This window comes from Lycium ferocissimum, chromosome 1 (assembly GCF_029784015.1).
Source record: "Lycium ferocissimum isolate CSIRO_LF1 chromosome 1, AGI_CSIRO_Lferr_CH_V1, whole genome shotgun sequence".
NCBI classification, from domain to species: Eukaryota; Viridiplantae; Streptophyta; class Magnoliopsida; order Solanales; family Solanaceae; genus Lycium; species Lycium ferocissimum.
The window spans coordinates 64,977,602-64,995,916 of NC_081342.1; positions in this window are offsets into that span (position 1 = coordinate 64,977,602).

Here is an 18,315-nt window from a genome sequence, read left to right on the forward strand (position 1 = left end):
CAGCTCTTATATATAAATAAAGTAATAATATATAAAAGGTTAATGAACTTTTTGATCCTTCTGTTGTTCATAGATTCTGAATTTAGTCCTTGTAATATTTGACGAAGTACATTAAAATGTGCATTTTTGATCTCTTTGCTTGTGAATTTCACAAATTATTATTAATTGTTCCACTATTTAATTAGTCATGCAATATTTTATAATTAATCCATATTTGAAGGTAATAGAGTTCTTAACTAGTCAAAATATAACATATTTGTTCTATGTAAAGACCAAAATAATTAATTAAAAATTAAATATGTTGAGTCATATACGAATCAGGAGGATGGATTATAAATGTTATTATCCTATTAGAAAATCTTAATTACATACGCTAAATTTATGTGTTATCTGTTCCAAGCTCTATCTCCTTTCACTCTTTAAACTTATTTGTTCCGAAGTTTAAGGAATATTTATATTACTTCACTGTTTATCAATTCATTGAAAAACCATAGAGAAATTTATATGTATCGGTTGTATGTATTAGAAGAATATCAAATATCCAGATTATCACTGAATAAAAAAATTTGCACATGTAATTATTATATAGAGTTACACTGGAGTCGGAGATATGATTTATAATTCTATACTATGTGCTAATGAATGTATTCGAGCTTCGCGTGATCATTAAAAAATTATTAAATTTACAAAATAATAAATTTTTTATTTATACTTAGTCAAGATAAAAGGATATAATTCTCGTGTCTATGCATACAAAAAACAATTTTGTTAATCGATTAAACAAAGAAAAATATTTTTTTATAACTCCAACATTCCAGCAGCTAATGAAATGCCTACTAGTTGTAGCAGTGTCGGAGATATGGAATGCAAGATGTGTGGCCAAATATGAAAAGGAGAGTCATAACATCAGAAGGTGTATCAGTCAAATTTCTACTAGCTTAGCACACCCAGTTGGGAATCAATTTGTCAATGTTAAATTGAAGCCCAACTGGGAGAGTATTGTTCAACTTATGGGAAGCAATATCCAATGGAAGAGGATTTTAATGGTTAGATGCCTCAAACCATTCACCAGCTTTGTGAAAATAAACTCAAACAGCAACTGCAAGAATGATATTTGTGGAGGAGGAGAGGTGATTAGGCATAATGAAGGACATCTAATTTTTGCATATCCCTATGTTTTGGAGTTGCATTGGAGTGATCACGTGCCACACACATGTGTTAGCCTAATGATGTAATTAGAGAGTAGTTAGTTTGTAGTTGTCCCACAATTAATTAATAGGTGGTTAGTTTGTTATAGAGTTAGTTAGCATAAACAAGTATATGTGATGTACTCTTTCTTTCCTTAGTTCAGTTGAATGAGAAAGGCAACAAAAATTTCCCAATTCTCTCTCAACTCTCTCAATCGTACATGGTATTAGAGCGGATTGCGAATAGAATTGACGATTATCGAAACTCAAAATTGAAGGATCTCGAAGAACAATGACTAACAATCAAAATCAAATCACTGAGACTCTGCAATCGCAATCATCGAGTGGAGTAGTAGTTGTAGAACATGGCCATCCTTTGTATGTGCATTCATCGGACACATCAGGATGTGTTCTAGCGCTGGTGAAACTCACCGAATCGGAAAACTATGGAGTGTGGAGTCGAGCCATGCGAATTTCTCTTTTAGCTAAGAAGAAACTAGGTTTTGTGACTGGAACATGCACAAAGGAGTCGTTTGATGAATCGATTCATGAACAATGGGAGACAGTCAATGCGATTGTTCTTTCGTGGATCATGAACACATTATCGGAGAATCTATTGAGTGGTCTTGTCTATGCATCGGATGCGCATTTGGTTTGGGAAGATTTGAAGGAAAGTTTTGATAAGGTAAATCGTGTGAGAATTTTTCAAGTGCACACAAAGAATTGCAAGTCTCAAACAGGGAACTAGTCCAGTGTCAGAATATTTCTCGAAGCTGAAGGAATTGTGGAGTGAATCTGATTTAATAGCACCATCTCCAAATTGTGGTTGTCCAAAGTCCAAGGATTACATTGAATACCTGCAACAACAGAGACTAATGTAGTTTTTGAGTGGTTTGAATGAATTGTATGATCAGGCTAAGAGGCAAATTCTGATGAATTCTAATGCACCAACTGTAAACCAGGCTTATGCCTTGATTGTGCAAGATGAAAGTCAACAAGCAAATGCTGAGAAATCGAATCCAGTGGCAATGCAAGTTAAGAGGAATACTAACCACAAGGGAGGAGGTTCCATGTATTGTGAGAATTGTCACATAAGAAATCAAATGATTGTTATAGGATTATTGGATATCCATCAGAAAGGTATAACAAACCTAATAAGAAAATGGAAGGTAACTATAAAGGGTACAGAAAGGACAACAACCACCGTAAATGATGGAGAAAGGATAGATACAGAAGAGACAACAATGAGGGATGGATAAGAGAGTCACATGCTGCTATTGCTAACAGTGCAGACTTTGCTCAAATGAAGTATGCAGGTGAGACTGATAATAGAAGCCAGTATGCTGATGATGACAGGAGAGGTGATAGCAAAAGTGGTCACTATGCTTCAGAAGAACAATACAAGCAGCACACCAGCAAATATGGAAAGGACTCTGAGGAATACCAAGCTCATATGACAGGTATTGTGACTTGTCTGATATCTCAGTTAGCAAAGTGTGAATGGATAGTTGATTCTAGTGCCTCACATCATGTGACTGCTAATGAGAAGCTATTAAAGAACATACATAGTATATATGCTAATAAGGGACTAAGAATGCATTTGCCAAATAGAAGTACAGTTTCAATCACACATACAGGATGTACTGAATTGTTTGGAAAGGAGAGAATATCAAATGTGTTGTTTGTAACTGATTTTAAGTGCAACTTGTTGTCAGTATCAAAATTGACCAAGGAACTATGTTGCTCAGTCAACTTTTTCCCCGATCACTGTATCTTTCAGGATCTGTACAGTGGCAGGGTGAAGGGGATTGGTAGACTACAAGGAGGATTGTACATTTTTCAAGGATCAGATGAAGATCATGCTGAGCACAAAGAAAATTTAAAGCAGGTTTACCTAGCAAATGCTGATGAGAGGTGCAGTTTATGGCATAGAAGATTGGACCATCCTTCTATCTCCACTATGAAGAATATGGTAGAATTCAAAAATAAGATTGATAATAATGTTCATAACAAATGTAGGATTTGTCCCCTAGCAAAACAAACTAGAATGCAATTTCCCTTAAGCACTTCTAGACCGATAAACCTTTTGAGTTGATTCATCTAGATCTATGGGGTCCCTATAGGACTCCTACATTTGATAAAAGAAACTATTTCCTTACTATTGTTGATGATCACACAAGGTATACTTGGGTGTATCTGTTGCAACTGAAAACTCAAGTAATTGTTGTTCTGAAACAATTTGTTGCCTATGTTAGCACTCAGTTTAATTGTAAAATCAAAACTGTTAGGTCTGACAATGGAATTGAATTTTTTAATTCGCAATGTAGTGAGTTGTTACATGACTTAGGTATAGTTCATCAAAGTAGTTGCCCTTACACACCTAGCAAATGCTGATGAGAGGTGCAGTTTATGGCATAGAAGACTGGACCATCCTTCTATCTCCACTATGAAAAATATGGTAGAATTCAAAAATAAGATTGATAATAATGTTCATAACAAATGTAGGATTTGTCCCCTAGCAAAACAAACTAGAATGCAATTTCCCTTAAGCACTTCTAGAACTGATAAACCTTTTGAGTTGATTCATCTAGATCTATAGGGTCCCTATAGGACTCCTACATTTGATAAAAGAAACTATTTCCTTACTATTGTTGATGATCACACAAGGTATACTTGGGTGTATCTGTTGCAACTGAAAACTCAAGTAATTGTTGTTCGAAACAATTTGTTGCCTATGTTAGCACTCGCTTAATTGTAAAATCAAAGCTGTTAGGTCCGACAATGGAATTGAATTTTTAATTCGCAATGTAGTGAGTTGTTACATGACTTAGGTATAGTTCATCAAAGTAGTTGCCCTTACACACCCCAACAGAATGGGGTGGTTGAAAGGAAGCATAGGTAGATTTTGGAAATGGCTAGGGCAGTCAAGTTTCAAGCTAACTTTGCTACTAAATATTGGGGTTTTTATGTAAAGCCAGCAGTATATATTATGAATAGGCTACCATCAACTGTTCTGAAGGGTCAGACTCCTTATGAATTGTTGTTTCACAAGAAAGCTTCCCTTGATCATCTGAGAGTAGTTGGCTGCGTGTGTTTTGTTACTGCATTGCCTAGAGCAGACAAATTTGCTGCTAGAGCCAAGGCAGCTGTATTCATAGGATTCTCAAAGACACAAAAGGGTTACATTGTACTTGACCTATCCACTAACAAGTTTTTTGTGAGCAGGGATGTGGTGTTTGGAGAAACTGAGTTTCCCTTTATCACTACCTCAGACTCATGTGCTAATACTTTTCTTCAACTATCTCCAGCTTCATCATCTTATGATTCTCAGGACCATGTTTGCATTCATCGGTCACTAACAGCAGAAGCAAGGGCCACACTTACCTGCAAATGGACATGGTATAGAGAATGAAGAACATATTGTTGTTCCCATAACTACAACAGATGCACAAGAAGTGGTAACAGATGCACAAGAAGAAGTAGTTGCACCACAAGTAGTGCAAAAGTGGTTGAGCCACCTGAAGCTGCTCCTGATCATGCAGTACCAGAATAAGCTGAACAAATGCCATTGCAGGATGTTGTTCCTCCTCCTGTTGCTGCTAATGAAAGACCAACTAGGATGACTAAGCAGCCTGGATGGTTGAATGACTATATCACCAATACTAGTCATGATGGAGCTAGTACCTATCCCGTAAACAAATATGTGTCTTATGCAGTAACATCAAACCAATATAGAAGCTATTTGGCCAAGTTTTCTAATCTGTCTGAGCCTAGGAATTTTAAAGAAGCTTCAAAAGATGGAAAGTGGATAGAAGCCATAAAACAGGAAATCAAAGCTCTAGAAGATAATCATACTTGGAAGATTGTTGATCTTCCAAATGGGAAGAATGCAGTAGGTTCCAAATAGATATATAAGATCAAATATAAGGCAAATGGGGATGTTGAGAGATTCAAGGCAAGACTAGTGGCAAAGGGATATAGCCAAAAGGGGGGCCTTGACTATCATGAGACTTTCTCCCAGTGGCCAAAATGATCACTGTAAGATCAGTGATTGCACTAGCAGAGCATCAAAAGGATGGAATCTTCATCAAATGGATGTATACAATGCATTCTTGCAAGGAGATCTTTATTAAAGAGGTGTATATGGAATTACCAGAGGGGTTCAAAAGATAGGGGGAGACTAAGGTGTCATCAAGGCAATGGAATATAAAGTTGATTAATGCTTTGGTGGTTGCACGGTTCACACAAGGTCCATATGATTACTCACTGTTTACAAAGAGATCTGGTGTCAATATTGTGATAATCCTAGTGTATGTAGATGATTTACTCATCACTAGGAATAGCAGTGTTCTTATAGAAAAGGCCAAGAAGATTCTGCATCATGAGGTTAGAGTTAAGGATTTGGGGGAACTTAAATACTTCCTTGGGATAGAAGTGTTGAGGTCACAATCTGGCATTGTCTTTAATCAAAGAAAATACATTTTGGAATGGGCTTAGCAGGCACAAGACCAGTTGTTACACCACTAGAAGTAGGAAACAAGCTAACAACTGTGGAGTATGACAGAGTTGCTAAAGTCAAGGGTGATTAGGTCTTAGAGGATGCTTCAATATATCAAAAGTTAGTAGGTAAGCTCTTATATGTTACTATCACAAGACCAGATGTTAGCTTTGCAGTTCATACAATGAGCCAGTTTATGCAAGAACCAAAAGTGTCACATTGGGAGGCAGCTATTAGAGTAGTCAAGTACCTCAAAAAATGCACTAGGTCAGGGCCTTATATTCAGATCACAACTTACACAAGAGTTAACATACTGGTGTGACTCAGATTGGGCAGCATGCCTAAATATAAGAAGATCCATTACAGGCTATTCAGTGAAGTTTGGTGATTCATTGATTTTTTGGAAATCAAAGAAACAATAAACTGTGTCCAAAAGCTCAGTTGAGGCTGAGTATAGGAGTATGGCAGCAGTTGTGGCAGAAGTCACTTGGTTGTTGGGCTTGTTCAAAGAGTTAGGGGTACAAATACATCAACCAGTGACAGTTTGGAGTGATAGTAAAGCAGCAATCCAGTTAGCAGCAAATCCAGTCTATCATGAGCGTACTAAGAACATAGAGATCGATTGCCACTTCATAAGAGACAAGATAAAAGATGGTACAATCAAGACTGAGTTTGTGGGCACAAGTGATCAACAAGCAGACCTGATGACAAAAGGACTAAGCAGGTAACAACACTTGCATTTGATGAACAAGTTAGGAGTGTTGGCTATTCTGCACCCTCCAACTTGAGGGGGAGTATTGGAGTGATCACGTGCCACACACCTGTATTAGCCTAATAATGTAATTAGAGACTAGTTAGTTTTTAGTGGTCCCACAATTAATTAATAGGTGGTTAGTTTGTTATAGAGTTAGTTAGCATAAACAAGTATATGTGATGTACTCTTTCTTTCCTTAGTTCAGTTGAATGAGAAAGGCAACAAAAATTTCCCAATTCTCTCTCAACTCTCTCAATCGTACAAGTTGGTACAAGTAACTGGCAAAAGCTAAGGTTGTATGGAGTCAAGTGGTGCATAACTAATGGTTATGACATGATACTAGTAGAAAGAGATCTAAACTCCTTGTTGATTGTGTGAATGATCTGAACTACACTCCATGGAAATTCAATGATGAAGTGGAAGAACTGAAGAAACACATGAAATCTACTGACTTTATACTTCTGCACTATTAGAGAGAGACAAATAAAGTCGCAAACAAGCTGGCTTCACTGTGTCATGTAGATCCTCAAGACAAACTTTTTGAAGTTTATGCTGACCTTCCTTCAACAGTTAAGGGCTTTTGACAATGGGCAGATGGAATGTGACTTCCTTAGGACAATAAAAAAGGAGGGGATAATTTGGGATCCTCCTTGATAGAATAGATCATTACTCAGTATACGTAGGAGTAGACAAGTTTAGTAGCCTTGATACTTGGATTTCATGTATATATGACCAAGTACTCAAGGTCTTCTTGGCATTTACATCATCTCAAAATAGGAGGTAAGACCTCAAAGCTGAGAAGGGAAAAGTAAATTACTTTTTGTAATCTCCCTCACATCATTGTGTAATTGTGCTGGAAAATAAATAAAATGCAGGAAATTAAAATTTTCAAATTAAAAAAAAAAAAAAAACATTCCAACAATATCACTAACATCATATTCACAATCGACAACATTTAAGTTAGATCAATTAAATCACAACTATATAAATATTTCTGATGGTGTACTCCAACACTATAATGTATCACTCATAAACTATCAATATTTATCACATGAAGGAAGCTAAAACAGTCATATTAAAATTAAAGAATACTTCAAATTATAAAACAGATGAGTATAAAAAAATTGTGGCATGATGGATATAAATTATTCATGTAATTTTGTACATAAAATATATGTTTAAATAAAATATAAATAAAATTCTATTCTCGCATTTTTTCAACCAAATCTTGCAGGAAGAAGCATGAGATAATATCTCAGATGGTCACTGAATTATGAGTGTCTCACTCAGAAAGTCACTCAACTTTGTTTTCAACAAGAAAATCACTCAACTATGAATGTTTTACTTAGAAAGTCAGTCAACTTGGTTTTCCAACCAAAAAGTCACCCAACTATTAGCGTTTCACATGCAAAGTCACTCAACCTATTTAAGTAATTTTTTAATTACATTTTGTTGATATTTATTCAGAGTCAAATTTTAAGAAATAAACAGGCAACCATTTTATTGACCCATGCACTTGACTGGACCCACTAAAAATATATTGACTAAGACCTTTTATTTTACCCTCATTCCCTCCTAAATCATCCTACAAAATTACAATGATGAAAACTAATAGTTTTATCAAGTTAGTTACACCGAGGTTTCTCTTGAGCAATCCAAAAAACGATGCTATTCAATTTAATTCATAGCTTAGACATAGTTCAATTTATCATTTTCCTATGTTACCATTTATTCCGATTGTCTAAGGTTTAGTTTAATCAAATAATCTGATCATTGTTCTTCTTCTTTCTTTTTTAATTTTTACAAGGAATCTGATCCTTGTTTCTCTCTGTGTCACGGAGATTTAGTAGCCCCTAAATTGAGAGAGAGGTAGAGGAGGAATCCATTATAATTTTGTAGGATGATTTAGGGGGATGAGGGTAAAATAAAAGGTTTTGGTCAATATATTTTTAGTGGGTGGGATCAATAAAATAGCTAAAATGGGTATTTATTTATTTCTTACAATTTCGGCTTTAAATAACAATCAGCAAATTGTAATTGAAAAATCACTTAAATAGATTGAGTGACTTTGTAAGTGAAACACCAATAATTGAGTGACTTTCTGGTTAGAAACAAAGTTGAATGACTTTCTGAGTGAAACACCCATAGTTGAGTGACTTTCTTATTAGAAAACAAAGTTGAGTGATTTTCTGAGTGAAATACCCATAGTTGAGTGACCATCTGAGATATTATCTCGAAGAAGCACACAAGAAAAATAAAGAGATGGACAAATATCACATATCAATAAATTAATAAGTTCGAGCGATGTTGTTAATATATTATTGTTATGTGGAGTGGTTGTATTAAGCGATCATTCTTTAAATAAAATTGTTGTTTCACTGTAAACCGATTAACTATACTAATTTACAGAGGTGTATTAATTGGTTACCTTTATATGATGTGGTTGTATTAGAGTTAGGTTGAGCAGTCATTTCATTAAACAGAGACATAATAAAAAAAAATTAATTTTATTATAATAATTTTGTCTTGCTGATTCATAATATCTCAACATCTATCTTTTATCTATTAATCCAAAAATATTTATTGTTTTTATTTTATTTTTACAAAATTGAACAACACCTCTCTTTTCATCAATTTGATTCTCTCGATTAATATTATAACGAATTGAAAAGAACTACTATAATAGTTGCTAATTTGAAATATGTAAAATGGTATTGCAGAAAATGGGGTACAAAAAAGAGCCGATTTGACTTTCCACATGGTAATTACATGATAGAGGGATTGTACCAAGGGAGTGAAAAGGTGGGAGCTCTTAGAGAAGGGTATAAAAAATAAAATAAAAAGTAATGACATATTTGGAAGTTAGATGAAAAATATTACTTACTACAAATAATTAATAATTTAAATATGTAAAACCCTCAACGAGCTACTTGTTATACAAGTAACAATTTCTTTTATGGAAGTTCCCTGCTCCTGTTAGAACTAGGACAACCCCCCTCGCCACCCCCCCCCCCAACCCCAAGCCAACAGAGCCACAAATATATATACACTAGCATTTCATGTTACTTCTTCATTGCAATTTTCAAGAAACAAAAAACCCTTTCTTGAATTTTACAAACCCTTGTTCAACTTCTCTATTTTACTACGTGTGATCAATTATATAACAAGATTTTGTGTAATTCCTTAGTTTTGTATCTCTTGGGAATTAATCATGTTTCAAGAAACTAGTACTTCTGGTCTTTGTTGTATTAAGGATGACTTTGGGTCGTCAAAAATTGATTCTTCTTGTGTTACACAATGCTCTCCTTCAATTGAGGGAATCAATGTAATTTCTATACAAGAAGAAGATGATCATGAAGAAGAAGAATTGAGGAGGCGAAAACGCGAAGAGTTGATTCAATATTATATACAACGACACGAAGCTTTCTTGAAGAATCCAAATGTTTGTTTTGATGCTATTGCTGACTTGTATTGGCTTGTCCCTAGGGCTAAGAGAAGCAAAAGACTGTCCAGTTACAGTGTTGAATCTTTCTTGAAAAAGAAAAACAAGAAAAGAAAAATGGTTCATAAAGAAAATCCAATCGAGGATAAAATTCAAGAATTGGGGGCTCAAGTTTCTGAAATCTCAAAGATTGAAACTTTTTTGAAAAATGTGCAAGGGAATGTTGAAGATATTAAGAAGAGTTTGATCACTACAAAAGAAAAAGTTTCAGAAGCTATTTTTCCAATGGAGAAAATTCAAGAAAAAGGGGTCCCAAAGGTTGAATCTTTTTTGAAAACTGAAAAAAGGAAGAAACTTGTAGTACTTCATAAACAAAAGCCAAACGGAGTCTTATCAGATGTTGTTCTGCCAGTGGAGTTGAAGAACAAGATTCAAGAGATGGGAGTTTCAGTTTCTGAAGTGTCATTAGTGATTGAAAAGCCACTTTTTAGTACAGATTTAAGCGAAAAACACATGCGTTTATCGATACCAGTGAAGCAAGTGCTTAACCATAAGAAATTCTTGACTACACAAGAGAAGGAAACTTTGGACACAAGAGATAGTAATAACAGAAAGTCACAGATGAAGTTCAATCTTATTGAGCCATCACTTGAAGAAAGTAGCATTCATTTGGCTAAGTGGGAAATGAATTCAAGTTCTAGTTATGTGCTGTTGAATGACTGGGTTACAGTATATCAGAGAAATAATCTTAAGGTGAATATGATGGTGCAGTTATGGTGGTTTAGAAAAGACTCGAATCGATGGCTGGCACTTGTTGTTCTTCCTCCTGATGATGCTGCAAATTAAACCAGAATTAAGCTAATTTTAACTGTTTAATTTGTGTAATTAGCTAGGCTAAAATTCTGGATTGGAGTAGTTAACTATATATGTATAGGGGATCTGACATGCTAAACACTTATTCTTCTGACACTCATACTAGTGCAGATGTTCACTTGCACAACTGAGGTTTATTTAAGTGAGAATTAAATTTATGATAAACTTCTATTTGACATGTTCTGTATAGTCTTTACTCTTTATAACTTTGAGAATTCTTGTTTTAAAGCAGAAGGAAACTGTATATAGTAACTAGCCACACATGCGAATCATCCCCATATATAACAACATTCCCCTCTCTAATAACTGCCAACTAGTGCAACTTTAAAGGCTTTAAATACCTAGTACAACTGGCTCCATGTATGTGACTATTTCCTTTTTGAACTGTTAAAAAAATCCCATTCTAAATGTGAAAATAATTTAACTTAATTTTTGCGGCATGTTTAAGATGGCGTGTTTAAAAAGTCTTATAACAACATAAACATTTGGCATGTTTATGACCACAAAATTCAAAAAAAAATTACTTCTTTCCTAAATTTCGTGTACAATCAAATAGATTCACATAAATTAAAACAGAAGAGTACATCTTAAGGCAGAAAAGGAACTGGATAGAGTAGCCACAGGCAAATCAGCACCATAATGTGCAGGCATTTTGGCAAGCTCATCATAGATCCAATTTGGTATATTACACATTGTATGAACCTAGCAGCAATAACAACTTTCTGTTTATTGAATGAGAGCCAAATTCTTTACTGTCTCCATGTGTGTCTTGAATAAAACTCTGCATTAATTATACTTAATTACTGCTTCAATTTATGCGTCTTACTTTCTTTTTTAATATGTTTTAAAAAGACTGTCTTCTTAGCTATATTAGTAATCTTTAATTTTAACATCTCACATGTCATGTTTAAGACCGCAAGATTCAAATGACATTTTGGTACATTATACTACACATTTTCAGTTTAAGATCACAAGATTCAAAAGTCTCTCTTGCTTTTTAAAATTTTGTCCTCAATCAAACTACTGACACATAAAATGAAATAAGGGAGTACCTACTCAAAGTGTTTGAGGTAGATTATAGCTACTAATATTAATATACGAGGTATCAATGTTTATGCATATATATTCTGTTAAACCTATTGAAATTAAACAACTCCCTCCGGTTTATTTAATTTTCCAGTTCCATCTAGGAAAATCCTATGAAACTGAGACCAAAGTTGAGTAGCTTCTTTATAGACATCTAAATGCCCCATTTGCAGCTATTTTGGCAAGCTCAGGTCATAAATGACTACTTAACCTTTACTATTTTATGGTACTAAAATATCTTTGACGATAAAAAAATCATTCAACTCTGAGTTAGTATTCCAGAGTCAAAAGGCCACTCAACTTTGCCTGTAAGTATCATAAAAATAGCTCACTTGTTTTCTCCTAGTGATTTGTTAGGATGCTCAAGCTAAGCTTTTTTGGTTTCAAAAGATAATGTGGTTATTATTGTGATGTTTAAGTAAAGTTGAGTGACTTTTTCGATATAAAAGAATAATTAAATAGCTTTTAGTATGATGATGTAAAACTTGAGTGACCATCCATGAATTAGTCCAACCATCTTGTGCCTTTGAAATATGAATCTGATTTATATACACTAAGTATCGTTTAATTTAGAAATAATTTATGCATAAATTGTGAAAGGACAATATTGGAACTCTATCGGGTCACCCTTTGAACTTATCTATTCCGACCTTTTAAGGGTTGTTCTAAATCACTTCACCCTTTACAAATCCATTTAGTCACCCTAAACACAGCAATTACATAGCTGGATTTTTCTGATAATGCAATTTAATCCATATTTTTTTTAATTTAATCATTAAATATCTGGAATGTCAGCGATGTTTACTGCCTGATTAATCAGAATATATTTGCCAAATTTCTCTATGTTCCATATTGAAAGGTCCTCTGGTCTATTATTTTCATCACTATTGACAATTTGTAATCCAATATTGTAACAATGCATCACTATGGTGTAGGAACTACAATAAAGAGAAAACATCCAATTTATATGGAATAAATTGTTATTAAACTGTGTTCAAAATCAGTAAACTAGAAAATCGAAAACTGAAAAAATAGAAATGCAGAAAAATATCTAAGACTACAGAATTTACTGTGCGTCCTTAAGAAATTAAATCCTCTTATTGTACCCCCGGTTATGGATTCTGGATATACCTGTCGCAGGAGTAACGGTACCTCAAACACCTACGACTTCGTCGAAGTCAAAGGCAGTAAATCACACAAGACTCGATTTTTTTGTTTGTAAGAAAGTATGCAGAAATTTGAAAATTCAATGCAGAAACTGAGGCATTGTCTCTGTATTTATAGCCAATTTTTTGAGCGAAAATAGCTATTCAGAACATGTATGGTGTCTGTTCGGAAAGGTCCTGCATTTTAAATTAAATTTTGCATAAATAATATTAGAATTGAAAAATAAATTTGGTCCAAATTTTTTTCAATCAATCAGATCATTTGACCAAATCCTGATCCGAATCCAAATCTGAGCGACGACGTCGGCGCGAGGGAAGACCCTCTTCTCAACTCTTTATGAGCTAGAAGATGTGCTTCTGAATATAACGACACAAATTTTCCTTTCCACCACCAATGAGGGTCAAAGTTCTCATCCAAAAAGAACTTTTCTCAAATTTTTAATTCGCTGAACCCATCGGGAGACATTGTGGTGGATAACATCTTTCACTTAGACACCTCAACTAAGCCTTGTACCTATTGAGCACTCAGACTGCATCGAATTTGTTCCAATTAGACACTTTTTTGACAGTCAGCTAAATTACAAAACGTGGCATGGCGACTAACTAAAAGAGAATATGTGGCATTTGGGTGCAAAATAATAATATAAAAAATATAAAAATGAAAAAGAAAAGGAAAAACTATTTTTCAGCAAAAAAATAAATAAATAACCTATTTTCTAAATCCCACCCACCAACCCAACCCCTACTGGACTACTGCAGGCGAACCACCACGAATCACCAGAGCTCAGATCGTAAGCACCTGAAGGACCAAATTCGACCTCCATTGAAGGAGCTTAAGCTTGGGGAAATGGTGGGAGGTAGTGGCTGGAAAAATGGGGGAGAAAAAGACAAAAAATAAATTAAAACTTGGCTTAATAGAGCCTCTCACGTGCTGATTTGTATTACACTCACCGTGTCATGTCAGCAAAAAGTGTCTAACTGGAACAAATTTGATGCAGTATGAATGCTTAATAGGTACAAGGGTTAGTTGAGATGTTTAAGTGAAAGATGTTATCAACCACAGAGGTCTACTAATGGGTTCAACCTTTTTAATTTGAGTTTAACTAATATGCTACGTAATGTACAGTTTTTTTTTTTCTTTTCACGGTCATGTAATTCTTAGTGGCAATAGCCGGTTACCAATAAGTACCATTCTAATTTTCAATTTTTTTACTTCTAAACAGTCCGTAATCCCTCTGCCCTTTTAACTCTTCAGATTTCCTGATATCTCTATTCTCTCTCCTCATCTAACATCTATTGCTTGCCTATTTTGCTAAGTGGAAACATATTATACTGAAGTTCTGGAGAAGATTTTGAAAAATTATTATCAGCTACAGAAAATGTTCATTCGGCATATTTTAGATTCAAAACATTAGACAGAGATAAGATATATTACTCCTTTAATTAGTCAAAGAAACTGTAAAGCTGTTAAGTGATAAAGACATAGATGAGATAGTAGAAAGCTCGGAGCTTTTGATAAACAAGGTCAAAATCCCAAATTAATTTCGGTAGAATAATATAGTGTCCAAGTTTCCTTCTACTACTATTTTCCTTATTTAAATATATTAAAAAATGACAATACTGTGAAAATTTATCTGAAATAAGCTTTAAATTTACTTGACTATGTAAAAAAATTTACACCGTCAGCATATATTAGTAAAACTCTTTTAATTTTCCCTCCATTTCTCATTCACACCACATCATCTTTAAATCCTAACAGTTTAAGAATCTTTAACGCCCAACATAAATCACTTTTTAAAGGGAAGTGTTCAAAAATCATAAGTTAGAGTGAGAGTGACCAACTTATAATTTTTGACTTATAAGCACTTCGATTGTTTGTAAAAATACCTTGGTAAGTCAAAAAAATGCTTACAAATCAATTAACCAGCTTATAAGCTGGGCCAAACACCCTTTAAGACTAAACACCGATACAATGCAGTTAAAATATATATATGTTAATAAGTTTAATTTTGATCGATCGAGGATAAAATCATCAGTTGGTACAAATTGATCAATATTCCAACATGTATATTTCTTGGTGACACGTTTTTGAAGGGAAAACAACACAAACTACCCATTTAAAGCAAACTATTTGCCCGAAATTGCCCCTCTAAAAATTAATTACCCGAAATACCCACAAAGTCAAAGAATTTACCCCAAATACACAAACTTGTTTCCCTATTTGTTTTTTACCTTTAATCTTTAGTTTTTTTTTTTTTTTTTGGTTAGTTTAGCTTCTTTTAAATATTTTTTGTCCTTTCGGAGTTAGCTGTAAATATGTAGTGGTAGTCATACTTGTTTTCTTCTTTCTTTTGTCCTCCTTAACTTTAACTTTTTTTCTTTTTTTGGTTAGTTTAACATCTTCTTATTATTTTTTTGTCCTTTTTTAATCTTTGTATTTTTCTCGTTAGTGATAAAAAATAGCTAATTATTTTTAGACTAATAAAGTATAGAAAAATTAAATAATTAGATGACAACAAGAAATAATCCCCCTCTTTGTGAGATTTCACTGAAAATGTTGTCGTTGTTGTTACAATAAGAAGTAATTAAAAAAAATACTAAAGTCACTAACTTATTATTATAAAACCTAAATTAATAGAAATATATTTTTATAATAGCATGTCGGTACATTATATATACTATGTGTATTATAGAGGATTGAGGAGCATCTTTTTGAAGATGGATTTGTTCTCTATGATATACTGTCAGTATATGATATATAGCAGGTTGGTATCATAAAGGATTAAGCTCTTTTTTGAAGAAATGTGAGTATCATAGAGGAGGCGAGGAGTGTTTTTACTTGAAGGAATAAATCGTCCCTCTATGATACCCTTTCAGTATATGATACATATCAGGTTGGTATTATACAGGACCGAGCTCTTTTTTGAAGGAATGAACAAGTCTTCTATGATACTTTGTCAGTATATGATATATACCATGTGAGTATTATATAGGATTGAGAAGTATTTTTTATTTTTATTTTTATTTTTATTTTTAAGGAATGAATCGGTCTTTATGATACCCTGTTAGTATATGATATATACTATGTGGATATCATAGATGACTGAGCTCTTTTCTTTTAAGGAATGAATCAGTCCTCTATGTTATCTTGCGAGTATATGATATATCATGTGGGTCAGTCATCCATGATACCCCGCCAGTATATTATATATATACATACCATGTGAGTATCATAAAGGATTGAGTTGTGTTTTTCTTGAAGGAATGAACTAGTCCTCTATGATACCTTGTCAGTATATAGTATATGATATATACCATGGGGGTATCATAGAGGACTGAGGAGTGTTTTTCTTGAAGAAACGAATCATTCCTCTATGATACCCTGTCAGTATATGATATATACCATGTGGGCATTATAGAAGACCGATTAGTGTTGGAAAGAATCTATCATATATGATACCCTATCAGTATATGATATATATCATGTTGGTAGCATAAAGAGACTGAGTGTTTTTCTTGAAGAATGAACTGTCAATCCGCCATGATACCCTATTAGTATAAGATATAGCATGTGGGTATCATAGAGGACTGAGTAGTATTTTTTTTGAAGGAATGAATCAATCTTCTATGATACCATGTCAGTATATGATATATACCATGTGGGTATCATAGAGGATTGAGTTGTGTTTTTCTTGAAGCGATGAATCAGTCCTCTATGATACTCATCTGTTAGTATATGATATATACTGGGTTGGTACCATAGAGGACGGAGTATTTTTCTTGAAGGAATGAACCGTTAGTCTTGTATGATACCTTGTCATTATATGACATATATCATGTGGGTATAATAGTATATTTCAACTGCAACACTATACTTCAACTGCAAATGATTTGATATATTGTATGCTAGAATAATTTTTTTTTGAGATATAGAAAAAAAATAAAAAACATAATATATTAGTTATACTTTTTATTGATCTAGAAAAAATAAAAATAAAAAGAAGCCAAAAGTGTGTAGAGTTAGATTATTAAAAAAAAAAGGAAATAAAGAAAAATATAATTTGAAAAAAAATGAAATTCGAAAATGAGAAAAAAGTAAATGAAAATCACCAGAATCTGAAAAAAGAAGAATAAATAAAAATAGGAAAAAAGGTGAATGAAATTAGATTATGGAGATAAAAAGGATAAAAGAAAAGAAATAAATGAAATTTAAAAGGAACAAGAAATAAAGAAATTAAAAAAATTAGAAAAAAATGAAAATAAATGAGCTAGAATTAAATATGGAATCAGATTATGGTGAAAAGGAAAAAAAAAAAGTGGTATGATATGAGCAAAAAATAAATGAACAGAAAAGGAAAAAAAAGAAAAAAAGAAAAGAAAGAGTAGAAGTTGAGAAGTAGAGAATTTTTTTTTTTTTTAAAAAAAAAAAGACAATTACTTACAAAAGCTACAATTGATATAAAGGGAATAAATAATCTGGGGATATGAAAATAAGGAGGGGCATAAAAGGGTAATTATTTTGTGCGTAATGATGTGATATTCTTTTCCTTTTTTGAACTTCTCTTCTTCGTATCCATAAAGACTGATTACACGTTAATTTTTTTTTTTTAACTAATGTTAATTTAGTTTGGTGTAAATCCTTAAAATAGCTGTGCTTGCAAAACCTCAACATCACAAGACTTGACAGACAAGCACCGTTATTTTTGGGAAATTCCCTGCTCCTGTTAGAACTAGGACAACCTTTCCAATAATCACTTGCAAAACCCAACACCCCCTTCCCACCACCCCCCCCCCCCCGCCGCCCACCCCCACCTCTAACAGAGACAATATATATAAACAAACATTTCATATGTATACTTCTTCATTGCAATTTTTCAAGAAAACAAAAACCCCTTCTTGAATTCTCTAGTTGTGTCTCTCTCTTGGGAGTCAATCATGGTTCAAGAAAGTACTACTTTTGGTCCTTCTTGTTGTATTAAGGATGACTTTGGGTCGTCAAAAGTTGGTTCTTCTTGTGTTACACAATGCTCTCCTTCAATGGAAAGAATCAATGCAATTTCTATACAAGAAAATGATGATCATGAAGAAGAAGAATTGAGGAGGCGAAAACGCGAAGAGTTGATTCAATATTATATACAACGACACGAAGCTTTCTTGAAGAATCCAAATGTTTGTGTTGATGCTATTCATCACTTGTATGATCTTGTCCCTAGGGCCAAGAGAAGCAAAAGAAAGTCGAGATACAAAGAATCAATCCTGAAAAGGAAAAACAAGAAGTTAAAAATGAATCCAATCAAAGAGAAAATTCA